This window comes from Nicotiana sylvestris, chromosome 11 (assembly GCF_000393655.2).
Source record: "Nicotiana sylvestris chromosome 11, ASM39365v2, whole genome shotgun sequence".
Lineage (NCBI taxonomy): Eukaryota > Viridiplantae > Streptophyta > Magnoliopsida > Solanales > Solanaceae > Nicotiana > Nicotiana sylvestris.
The window spans coordinates 147,858,267-147,872,062 of record NC_091067.1 but is presented as its reverse complement, the minus strand read 5'-3'; the positions used below and the strand labels follow the sequence as shown (position 1 = coordinate 147,872,062).

At 39.3% G+C, this 13,796-nt stretch overlaps 1 pseudogene; it reads right to left on the bottom strand.

The window, feature by feature from the left end:
- Window positions 1–1,221: 1,221 nt before the first annotated feature.
- LOC104247395 (pentatricopeptide repeat-containing protein At1g07740, mitochondrial-like) lies at window positions 1,222–2,637 on the bottom strand (annotated as a pseudogene).
- Window positions 2,638–13,796: the final 11,159 nt, after the last annotated feature.

Below are 13,796 nucleotides of genomic sequence, written 5' to 3'. Positions count from 1 at the left end.
CACTTGTCAAATAGGCAGAGGTGTCTCATACAGGTTTTGTTGGTTGAGTCTAATCAAAATAAAATTTCTCGTCAAATAGACACTGTATTTGTCGAAATTGCAGGTCGGTCACTATTTTAATTGAAATTGCATGTTAGTCCCTTCTTTTCTCATTAATTATTATATGTCCCTATTTCAGCGTTTTTTCTTCTTCTTCTTCTTTTTTCCACCTTTTTCTTTTCTTTTAATTTTAATGCGATAAAAAATCAATGCTAATAAGGGGAGACATTCTCCAGCTTGCTTTCATAAAAATTCCATGTCGCAAAGTTATGGCCGCCGACAAGCTTTATTGGCAGATGTGATTCATGATTAAACTGAACAATAACATTAGAATTGTTGCTAGTGGAGTCAACATTTATTACATTAGGGGCCATTTTACGTGTGAGTCTGTGTGGCAGTCAGAGGATCTAAAAAAAACTCGTGAGAGTCAAGGAGATCGCTCTGATACCATATAATTGAGAAGTTTTATTGTGAGTCTCACACAACTGACATTAGTTGTGTGAAACTCTTTTTTTGTCTCACAAATTTGTGGACCCAAATGAGCAAGATGAAACAAAAATAATAATTTTGTTAAATGATGATGAGTTGATTATATACACAAACAAGTTAGAGGGGCCTAGTTAACAGACCAGAAAGCAAGAAAAAATACACTCATTAAATGATGGGAACAAAATAACAACCTATGCAATAAAACAAAGTAGATACACAAATTTTACAAAGCAGTAATAGTAACTCCTAATATGTCAGGCGTTAATTATTAAATAGCCCTTCTAGTGGCAAGCAGGACGGCGAAGAGGCCCTTTACCCCCGCTATAAAATAGTTGGAACTATTATAGTATTTCTTTTGGGGGTAAAAGTATGATGTATTCTTTTCTACTACTCCATCTTAACGGGGGTGAAATTATATACTCATTTTTATAAGAGCCAACAATTATTATTGAGGTTTAGCCAGACACCAAATGCTCCAATCAAGGATGCCCAGCTCCATAAACCAAGTAAAAAATCATGACACTGGAACTGACTACAAACAAACAAGGGAAGGGAATTATTGTGTAATTAGTAGGGTTGCTCAATAGCACTTTCGAAATGGACATCTGAGATAACATCAAGACGAGCACAAAACAGATCTGGCCGCGATCTATTTCAGAGATTTTCCTAAGTAATAACATACAAGTCCAATAGCTAAAATACAAGCTCATTAACGAGACTATATACAACAATACTATTGCTGCAAGTATCCTTGACAATGGCTTCCCATGACTCAAAGTCAAACCTTTTCTTCATTTTCTCCATTTCCTCCAAAACAAAGCAAACATCTTCAACCTTCCCTTTATCAAGCAGGCCAAGAATCATACGCCTTACTGTCTCTACACGCGGAAAATGCCCGCTAATCAACATTGCATTCAAAACCTTCAAACCTTCCTCAAATTCTCCTGTTTTACAAAACCAATCAACCACCATTCTATATGTAGTTGCATTAGGATTGCAACCTGCAATTTGCATATCAACTAACATCCTATACGCTTCAGCAGTTTTACATTCCTTACATAAACAATTGATTAACATATTATAGATCACAACATCGGGCTTAATGTGCCTCTTTTTCATCTCCACAAGTAAACTATTTGCCTCACCAATGTCGCCTCGTTTTCAAAGATCAGTCATCAAAACACCATAATTGACTATTTTCAGCTTACATCCTTGGTATTCCATATCAAACATTAACTTCTTGGCTTCTTTATACTTACCCAAAGAACTCAAACCTTCCATCAACAAAGCATAAGAAACTGCATTTGGCTTCTTTCCCTTTCTAACCATATCCTGAAACAAACTTTTAGCGCCTTCAACATCCCCCTTCTTACACAAAAATCCAATTTGACAATTGTAAGTTACCACAGTCGGCTCAATTTCTCTTTCAATAATTTCATCAAACACTTGGCGCGCCAGTTCCCAATCACCCTTTTCCAGCCACATCTTAATAATAATGTTAAACGAAACAACATTTAACCAAATACCCATTTTCGAACAATTCCTTAACATCTCATTTGCATTATCAGAACGTCCATTATCAACAAGCACATTTAAAAGTGCATTTAAAGACTATACACTACGTGTATAATTAAACGACGCCATGTTGTGAAAAAGCTCAATAGCTTTATCAACCAACTGGGCTTTGCCATAATGTTGAATCAACCCGACAAAAACCTTCTCTTGACATCGAATATAATATGTTTTTAAATACCCAAGAAGGGTTTCAACAGTTTCAAAGCCTCGAGACTTAGTGAACTTATAAATAAGGCAAGAATAAGTAGGGTAGTCATGTTTGAACCCGATTTGCTGGTAATCATGGAATAGTGAAATAGCTTCATTAGGATCTTGGATTTGTTTAAGGTCAGCAAGTAGTGGTATTGGCTTGCGAAAGAGGTTTTTTGTAGGCTTATGAGGCCTTTCAGGTGAGGATTTTGAGGTGGGTTTACGAGAACGATGATGACTATGGTATGGTTGGGATTGGAAAATTGAGGTTCTAAATTGTGCAAGGTTGTTAATTTTGAGTTTTGAGGGAGTTGTGCTAGCTTGTTTGATTCTTGAATTGATCATGGAATGTAGGAGGTAGAGGTCAAATTACAGTTTCAAGTGTAATATGAAAGATCTGTGGAGGGAAAATGGGTTGCTTAAACTTGGAAGCACATTTGAAAGCTTATGCACTAGATAATCCTGTTTAAAAGAACAAAAATCGAATGCGTCAGTGTTAGGGTTTTAATAAGGACAACAACATACAAATAAATCACGATTAATAAGAACAGATAAAATACAGTAAATATTTGTGTTTTTGTGTGTGTGTGTGTGAAATATCGGGGGAGAGAGAGAGAGAGTACTGCTGACGAATAGGTGCAGCCCTTTTGCCATCTGAGTTCCGAGAGCAGCGCTGTATCATCAAGTCAAAGAGACACTGTATTTGTTGAAATTGCAGGTCGGTCACTATTTTAATTGAAATTGCATGTTAGTCCCTTCTTTTCTCATTAATTATTATATGTCCCTGTTCCAGCATTTTTTCTTCTTTTTTTTTCTTCTTTTTCCACCTTTTTCTTTTATTTTAATTTTAATACGATAAGAAATCAGTGCTAATAAGGGGAGACAATCTCCTGCTTGCTTTCATACAAAATTCATGTCGCAAAGTTATAGCTGCCGACAAGCTTTATTGGCAGATGTGATACACAATTAAATTGAACAATAACATTAGAATTGCTATTAGTGTAGTCAACATTTATTACACTAGGGGCCTTTTTAAGTGTGAGCCTGTGTGGCAGTCAGATGATCTAAAAAAAAAATCTCATGAGAGTCAAGGAGATTGCTCTCATACCATATAATGGAGAAGTTTTATTGTGTGCCTCACACAACAGACATTAGTTGTGTGAGGCTCTTTTTTTGTCTCACAAATTTGTGAACCCAAATGAGCAAGATGAAACAAAAAAAATAATCTTGTTAAATGATGATGAGCTCATTATATACACAAACAAGTTATAGAGGCCTAGTTAACAGACCAGAAAGCAAGAAAAAAAACACTCCTTAAATGATGGGAACAAAATAACAACCTATGCAATAAAACAAAGTAGATACACAAATTTTACAAAGCAGTAACAGTAACTCCTAATATGTCAGGCATTAATTATTAAATAGCCCTTCGAGTTGCAAGTAGGACGACGAAGAGGCCCTTTACCCCCGCTTTGAAATAGTAGGAACTATTATAGTATTTCTTTTGGGGGTAAAAATATGATGTATTCTTTTCTACTACTCTATCTTAATGGGGGTGAAATTACATACTCCTTTTTATAAGAGCCATCAATTATTATTGAGGTTTAGCTGGACACCAAATGCTCCAATCAAGGATGCCCAGCTCCACAAACCAAGTAAAAAATCATGCCACTGGAACTGACTACAAGCAAGCAAGGGGAAGGGAATTATTGTGTAGTTAGTAGGGTTGCTCAATAGCTCTTTCCAAATGGACATCTGAGATAGTATCAAAACGAGCACAAAAAAGATCTGGCCGCGATCTATTTTAGAGATTTTCTTAAGTAATAGCATACAAGTCTAATAGCTAAAATACAAGCTCATCTACGAGCCTAAAGAGTTTATGAGACAACTAATTCAACAAAGGTAGATTATATATCCATAAAACAATTAAATAAAATAAACACCAAAATCAACAATAACAATAGTCGAACATAATAAGATACAGTTCCTAGACCAAACACCGTTTCTCTATAGATTTTCTAGAACCTAGACCCCTTCCAAGTGAAAGTTAAATTTCTTTAGATGGTTATATTATTCGCATGTTTCGTTATAAGCCTATTAATAAACCCCCCCCCCCACACACACACAACTTACATTTTCCACCCTTTATCATTAATTTCATTCGAGCAATGATTATCCTGTCTCCAACTGAAAGCATTTGCAGGACCAAGTCCTTTAGACCAACAAATGCAACAATTTGTGCTGGTCGATGATAGCAAAACTTCACAAAGTCAAACAGTACGCTAAATTGTTTAAGATGCTTGGAAAAATCTTTCACTTATAGTTTTGCTGTGAATTGCTGGAAATAGAAATCTGCCTTCTTTAATCTATGATTGATAAATAGTTTTCTAAGCGAAAGACAGACTAAGAATTATCAATAATAGAGGAACACCTAGTTTTTAAAGTGGGATACCACTATAACAACTATGCGTTTCCTATCTAACAATGGATAGATTTAATAAAAAAATAATATTAAAAAAAAAACTAAAAATTTGAATCTAAAGTAGCGGGTGTGCTTGCACTTATTGCTGAAGTCTACATCCACAACTGATAATAGGCATCATCATTAAGCATGTTCATAAAATATACACAAAACACACCATCAACAAACACAGAAGCAAGTGTACATATCTGAGGAATTACCCTTCCGTTAATGGAATTCAATGCATTCCGAGCATCTGCTTCTGACTCAAAGGTAACAAATCCAAAACCTTTAGGCCTTTGCGTACTTGGGTCTTTAACAAGCCTCGTTGCTCACCCAAATTAACAAATCCATATAAATCAATCAATCAAATCAACTACGCCTCAATCCCAGATTAATTATAGACCTATTTAACAAATCCGTCACAAAGTACAAATTCCATATTTATAAATAGCTATAGGGCAATCAAGTATAGTAGATAAAGGGCGTGTTTGGTATAAGGGAAAATGAAAAACAGTTCAATCAAAAGAAGGAAAATGACTTCCCTCACTTATGGGCGGAAGTCATTTTTCCACCAACTACCTTCAACTAGCACTAAACTTCATTAATAACTCTAGTACTCAAAAGTTTCATCAGAACACTCTCCAATTTGCTGATATTATTTATTAATTTTTAATATTATACTCTATATTTTGAAAAATATTTTCCATGACATAAATTTCCTTGGGAAATGACTCCTGTCATACTTAACACACCCTAAATTTCACAATTACTTATTTTGAGGATAAATTAGATTACATTTCAGACGAAAAAATAATGATTCAGAATATAGAAACGAGGAAAGATGAAGTAACCTTCTGTAATAATGCCAAAAGATGAAAAGAGCTTCTTCAATCTTTCATTCGTAGTGTAAAACGATAATCCTGTTTAAAAGAACAAAAATTGAATGTGTTAGTATTAGGGTTTTAATAAGGACAACATCAGACAAATAAATCACGATTAATAAGAATAGATAAAATACAATAAATATTTATATTTTTGTATGTGTGTGTGTGTGAAATATCGGGAGAGAGGGAGAGAGTACTGCTGACGAATAGCTGCAGCCCTTTTGCCATCTGAGTTCCGAGAGCAGCGCTGTATCATCAAGTCAAAGAGACACTGTATTTATCGAAATTGCAGGTCCATCACTATTTTAATTGAAATTACATGTTAGTCCTTTTTTTCTCATTAATTATTATATGTCCCCGTTTCAACGTTTTTTTTCTTCTTCTTCTTCTTCTTCTTCTTCTTCTTCTTCTTCTTCTTCTTCTTTTTTATTTATTTTCTTTTTCCACCTTTTTCTTTTCTTTTAATTTTAATGCGATAAAAAATTAGTGCTAATAAGGGGAGACATTCTCCATCTTGCTTTCATAAAAAATCCATGTCGCAAAGTAATGGCCACCGACAAGCTTTATTGGCAGATGCGATACACGATTAAACTGAACAATAACATTAGAGTTGTTGTTAGTGGAGTCAACATTTATTACATTAGGGGCCATTTTAAGTGTGAGTCTTGATAACTTAGGATTTTTACGTGTTTATGCCCCTACTTGCATATGCTTTGAGTATAAATTGATACAAAAATAGCCCCAATATGCTCACAAGTTGTGCTTGACTGCAGGTTTGATCGACAAAGTGACGAAATATCAGAGATCGGCTCAAAAAAGGAGTGAAACCGGCTCAAGTGTCAAAGACCAAGACAACAACAACAACAACAACCCAATATAATCTCACTTAGTGGGGTCTGGGGAGGGTAGTGTGTACGCAGACCTTACCCCTACCCTGGGGTAGAGAGGCTATTTCCAAATAGACCCCCGACATCCTTCCCTCCAAGAACTTCCCACCTTTCTCTTGGGGAGACTCGAACTCACAACCTCTTGGTTGGAAGTGGGGGTTGCTTACCATCAGAGCAACCCCTTTTGTGTCAATGACCAAGAGAAGTGAAGAAAAAGGGCCTAGTGCGGACTACGTAACAGTGACCGCGACCGCATTAGGAGGTTCAGAGACATGGAATGTTCGAGCTTGAAGTAACGCGGCCGCGGTAGGACATGTGCGGTCCGCGATGAAGCTTCACGGACGCACTCCTGCTTTGTGCGGTCTGCATTCATAAAGTTCAGCATAGTGCATCTTTTCTCATGCGGTCCGTGGTCACGTCTGCGCGGACCACGCTAGTTTCCATCGCGGCCGCGGTACACTTCCACGCAGTCCGCATCCCCTAGTTCAAGTCATCAAACAACTGAAGTCCAAGAGCCAGTGCAGCCGCGGTCCGTTTTGTGTGGCGCGCACTGACCCCATAGGGGTATTTTTGTCCAGTTTTTCCAGCCTAGTATAAATAGAATATTTTAATATTTTTTTAGGGATCGATATATCTGGGAACGATAGACAGAAGCTGCGCTTGGTTTTGTATCCATTTTTAGCACAATTGCTTCCCATTAATAATAGATTATTGTAGTTTCTTCTCAGTAATTAATTAATATGTTTAGTTTTTCATCTATTTCTTCAATTTTTGTATCTAGCATGAGTAGCTAAACCCATTAGCTAGGGTTGTGGCTCAACCCTAGTATGGGTAATTGATGGGTGTTGCCATCTAGGGTTAGATTGACTATGAGTGTTTGTTATTTGGGTTGATTTTATGATTTAATTTAGAATTGGTGGTTGCAAACACTGATTCAAGCTTTGTGGGTTTAACTCTTCTTGAGAAAGAGAGTCTATGACCCCAAAATTGACCCAACAAGGAATTGGGATGGACTCATGAGAAATGATAGTCCCAATTAACGGGTTAAAATCTCGATAGAGTAATCACCCTACTTGAACCCTAGTTGCTTGGTCTAATTTGCCTACCCATTTGGTCGAGAGAGTCAATTGGGAAAAATCACCCTCTACCGAGAGGTGTGAGAGTGGGTAAAATTGTGCAACGGTTATAGCATAAGCCCCTAATAAGTCAATCGAACCTAAGTGACATCTACCCGTCAATTAGCCACCAAGGTAATGCTACGACCCTAGTTCTCTTCTTCCCATTAATTACAACTTAGCAATATTCTCCTAGCATAATCTAGCTTTAATCCGTAGTTTTATAATAGTAGTTATAAATGCAAAAACTCAAAAGATGTTTGAAGTGATGTTAGAAGCACAACCGCAACTCTAGGCTAGACAGAAAATACAACTCCACTACTAGCTCCCTGTGGAAATTTGATCCCGGACCTCTATTCAGGTAAAAGCTATTGCGACCCGCTCTTTCTACCATAGTGTAGTGTCGAGTCGGCAACGATCACTTTTTGGCGCCGTTGCCGGGGAGCTTACGATGTTGACTATCTGTTTAGTTAGTTTTGTGTTTTGCTTCTCTTTCCTTCTTGTTTACTAATTTTGTTTGTGTCAATCCATCAGGTACTATGGCTCTTAATGCAAATGACCTTCTCGGCAATGTGATAGCAGGGGATGAGGTAGAGCATCTAGAACAAGAAGAGGTCTTACCTCAAGTTCCACGGAGAGGCCAAAATGCCAATGTAAATGCAAATGAGAACAACAATATTCCAGACCCTCTTCCGGCTCCGCCGAGAGTAGCTCCCAGAGTTCTACCAAATCAAGGATACGCCAGAGCTATTGTTCCTCCCCGAATCCGGGCGGGGAACTTTTAAATCACAAATGTTATGCTGACCTTACTCGAGCAAAGAGGGTATTTCACGGGTGCCTTCGATCAAAATGCCTACAAGCACTTGAAGGGGTTCGTGGATACATGCTGGGGTAGCAAGCAGACAAACGTTTCCGGGGATGCATTGAGATTGAGGCTTTTCCCATTCTCTCTTCGGGGTAAAGCATTGGATTTGTTAGAAAGGCTCCCCAATCATTCTATTATAACATGGGATGAATTGGCGGACAAATTTATTGCCAAGTTCTTCTCTCCAAGTCATATGGAAGCTCTTCGGGATGAAATTTTAGCTTTCAAGCAAGAGCCAACGAAACCTTTGCACGAGATATGGGAAAGATATAGAACAATGGTAAAAGAGTGCCCTAATAACGACATGACCGAGGCTATGATTCAACAAACCTTTTATCAGGGCATCAATACCACAAATCAATGCATTGTGAACCAATTGGCCGGAGGAAACTTTATGAAACTTTCTTACCAAGAGGCATGTGATGTACTTGATGAAATGGCCGACACCTTTTCGGCATGGCAAAGCCTAGCAAACGTGCCACAATGTGACCCCACGGTCATCCATTTGCACAAGGAATTGCACGATCATGGCCAAGCGATAGCCGAACTTACAACAACTGTGAATCAATTAGCAAGGCGCAATTGCAACAAGTCCAAAACCCGCGCCAAGTCAATGCAATAGAAGGTGTTTCTATGTTGAAAAGGAGGCAAAGAGGACAACAACATCAAGGTAATTGTGAACAATATGACAACAACAATGATGGTGGTGGTTATTCAAATAAGTGCTATGATGATCAAAGCGAAGAGGTCTAATATGTCAACAACTACCAAGGGAATAGAGGTAACTCTTCAAATCAACAATGGCGTCCTCAAGGAAATTAGGGCAATCAACAACAAGGCGGTGATAATTGGAATAACAACAATCAACAACAAGGCGGAGGTAATTGGAATAACAACAACCAAAATAACAATTGGGGTAATCAAAGCAACCAAGGAAATTGGAATGGTAGTAACAATAATTGGGCAACAACAACAATCAAGGAGGGTGGAACAATAGCGGAAACCAAGGCAACCGAGGCCAAGGCTTCCAAAGGCCCCCATGTACCAACAACCGAACAATCCACCCCCCTTCCCTTCTCAAGGTTCGAGTTCATCCGAAAGTGATATGGGGAAACTTGAAAGCATGTTCGAGCAAATGATAAAAAAGAACCAAGATTCCGAGGCCTAATTAGCTTCGCATAATACATCTATCCGGAACTTGGAAGTGCAATTAGGCCAAATCTCTCAAGCATTGAATACTCGTCCCAAAGGTGCGCTACCAAGTGATACAATGGTGAATCCGAAGGGTGGGAATAATAATCATGTGATGGCGGTTACAACAAGAAGTGGGAGAGGCGCTGATGTGAATGCCTCAATGCAAAATCAAGTTATGGATGAAGATATTGAGTTACGGGATAATGATGTACCTTTGATTGTTGATGATGTGGTTAATAAAAATATGAACAATGATGTGCGGATTGATATTAATGATGAAGTCGAGGTAGAGACTCAAGATGCCGTGAACCCGTCTAGGGAACACGTGATTGACATACCCGAGCCGGTTGTACAAAAAGCCAAGGCACCTTTACCTAGGCCACCTCCACCTTATCCTCAACGGTTAGCAAAGCAAAAGAGTGACAATCAATTCAAAAAATTCATTGACATGATGAAGAGCCTCACAATCAATGTCCCTTTGGTTGAGGTACTTGAGCAAATGATGGGGTATGCAAAGTTCATGAAAGATTTGGTTACAAAGAAGAGGTCGATGAAGTGTGAAACAATTAAGATGACTCATCAAGTGAGTGCTATAGTGCATTTAAAGGCACCCAAGCTTGAGAATCCCGGAGCTTTTACTATCCCATATTTCCATGTACTATCGGAAGTGCGGATTTTGCTAAAGCCTTTTGTGACTTGGGGGTTAGTATTAATTTGATGCCGTACTCGGTCTTCAAGACTTTGGGAATTGGGCAACCTCGACCTACCTCAATGAGACTTCAAATGGCAGATCGATCGATGAAGCGACCCTTGGGCATAATCGACGATGTTCTTGTCCGTGTTGATAAATTCATATTGTCGGCCAACTTTGTCATATTAGATTGTGAGGTGGATTTTGAAGTGCCGATTATTTTTGGAAGACCTTTCCTAGCTACGGGGAAGACATTAGTTGATGTTGAAGCGGGTGAGTTGACATTCTGAGTGGGAGATGAGAAGGTGGTATTCCATGTTTGCAAATCAACGAGACAACCAAATAGCACAGAGGTGTGTTTATTTGTGGACATTGTCACATCCGTGATAGTGGATGACACAAGTTCCATGATCAATGTTGAAGATCCTCTTGAGGTCGTGCTTCTTAACATGGATGTCAATGATGCTACTAGTAGAGTGGAGTGCGTGAATGCATTGCATGGTATGGGTTCATATTTTTATGAGCCTAGAAGGCTATCATTAGATCTTGAAAACCGCAAAATTCCACCAACAAAGCCATCGATTGAGGAGCCACCGATGTTGGAGTTGAAGCCACTTCCTCCATACCTCAGGTATGAATTCTTGGGTTCAAATTCTACTTTACCTGTTATTCTTTCTTTTTGCCTTACTAACATGCAGGTTGAGGCCACCTTGGTGGTTCTTCAAAAGCGAAAAAGGGCAATCAGATGGACTCTAGTTGATATTCAGGGTATAATCCCCGTCTTTTGCATACATAAAATCATATTGGAGGAGGATGTGAGGCATTCACTTGATCATCAAAGAAGATTAAATGAGGCTATGCAAGAAGTAGTAAAGAAAGAGGTTATCAAGTTGCTTGACGCAAGTGTGGTTTATCCCATTTCTGACAGTTTATGGACTTCTCCGGTGCAATATGTACCGAAAAAGGTGGAATGACTATAGTGACCAATGACAACAATGAGCTTATTCCGACTCGGACAGTGACAGGTTGGAGAGTTTGTATGGATTACCGGAAGCTGAACAAGGTAACTAGAAAAGATAATTTCCCATTGCAATTCCTTGAATAAATGCTTGATCATCTTGTGGGCCGGGCTTTCTATTGTTTTTTGGATGGTTACTCGGGGTACAATCAAATTCTCATTGCCCCGGAGGACCAAGAGAAGACGACTTTTACATGTCTTTATGGTACATTCGCTTTCTCTAGAATGCCATTTGGATTATGTAATGCACCAACGACCTTCCAACATTGCATGATGGCTATTTTCACCGACATGGTGGAGGATATCTTGGAGGTCTTCATGGATGATTTCAATGTGGTTGGGGATTCTTTTGAGGAGTACTTGGTGAACTTGGATAGAGTGTTGGCTCGGTGTGAAGATACCAACCTTGTTCTAAACTGGGAAAAATGCCATTTTATGGTAGAAAAAGGTATAATGTTGGGTCACAAGATCTCGAAGCGAGGAATTGAAGTGGATAAGGCCAAGATCGAGGTTATTTCAAGGCTTCCTCCCCCTACTTCTATCAAAGGGGTGAGGAGTTTTCTTGGGCATGCGGGTTTCTACCGAAGGTTCATCAAAGACTTTTCTAAGGTAGTTAACCCGTTGTGCAAATTGCTAGAGAAAGATGCCAAGTTTGTTTTTGATGAGAAATGCATGGAGGCTTTTGAGCTCCTTAAACAAAAGTTGACAACTACCCCCATCATCACCGCACCAAATTGGAGTTTACCATTCGAGCTCATGTGCGACGCGAGTAACGTTGCAGTGGGAGCAAATTTAGGCCAAAGGATCAACAAAATGTTCCATCCGGTGTACTACTCAAGCAAGACCATGAATGAGGCTCAAAGGAACTACACTGTCACCGAAAAGGAATTATTGGCTATTGTCTTTGCTATGGAAAAGTTCCGTCCTTGCCTTATGGGGGCCAAAGTTATTGTGCACACCGACCATGCTACCCTTAGGTATTTGATGACCAAGAAAGATTCAAAGGTAAGATTGATAAGATGGGTTCTTCTTCTTCTTCAAGAGTTTGATTTAGAAATTGTTGACCTGAAGGGTAGTGAGAATCAAGTGGCGGACCACTTGTCCCGTTTGGAGGAGGAGGGGAGGCCTTGTGATGGCCTTGAGATCAATGATACATTTCCCGACAAGCAACTCCTTACGGTGTCAATGAGTGGAATGTTGTGGTTCGCCGATGTTGCAAACTATCTTGTTACCAGAATCATCCCGTGTGAGCTCTCTTCTAACCAAAGGAAGAAGCTCAAGTGGGATAGCTTGGATTATTATTGGGATGAGCCCTATTTGTTTAAGATTTGCACTGATGGTGTGATTCGATGATGTGTCCCAGAAGAGGATCAATTGGGTATTTTGGAAGCTTGCCATTCCTCACCCTATGGTGGCCATCATGGCGGGGCGAGGACGGCTTCTAAAGTGCTTAGTTGAGGATTTTATTGGCCTACTTTGTTTAAAGATGCCGGTGATGTGGTCAAAAGGTGTGGTGAATGCCAACGAGTCGGCGGAATTTCAAAAAGGGATGAGATGCCCCTCAATACGATTCTCGAGGTAGATATTTTTGATGTTTGGGTCGTCGACTTCATGGGTCCTTTCGTGAGCTCTTGTGGAAACACTTACATTCTGGTGGTGGTAGATTATGTCTCCAAGTGGGTTGAAGCCGTGGCTTTGCCCAACAATGAAGCCCGGAGTGTTGTGGCATTTCTTAAAAAGAGTATCTTCACGAGGTTTGGCACTCCCCGTGCTATCATTAGTGACGGGGGATCTCACTTTTGCAACAAAGCTTTTGATTCATTGCTAGCCAAATATGGAGTTAATCACAAAGTAACCACCTCCTATCATCCTCAAGCTAGCGGTCAAGTGCAAGTCTCCAACCGAGAAATTAAGAGTATCTTGTCTAAAACTGCAAATGCAAATAGGACCGATTGGTCAAAAAAATTAGATGATGCTCTTTGGGCCTATCGGACAGCTTACAAGACCCTGGTTGGTATGTCTCTGTACCGGTTGGTGTTTGGGAAAGCTTGCCATCTTCCGGTGGAATTGGAGCACAAGGCTATGTGGGCCTTGAGGAAGTTGAACTTAGAATGGGATGTTGCTGCAAATCTGAGGGTTGAACAACTTAATGAGCTCGATGAGTTTAGATTCCATGCATACTCCAGCTCGTCCTTGTACAAGGACAAAATGAAGTACCTTCACGACAAATATGCTCGGGGCAAGGAGTTCAAAGTTGGGGATATAGTTCTCTTATTTAATTCTCGGTTACGTCTATTTCCGGGTAAGCTCAAGTCAAAATGGAGTGGACCATTTGAAGTTGTGTTTGTGACCCTGTTTGGTGCTCTTGATCTAAAAAATAAAAATG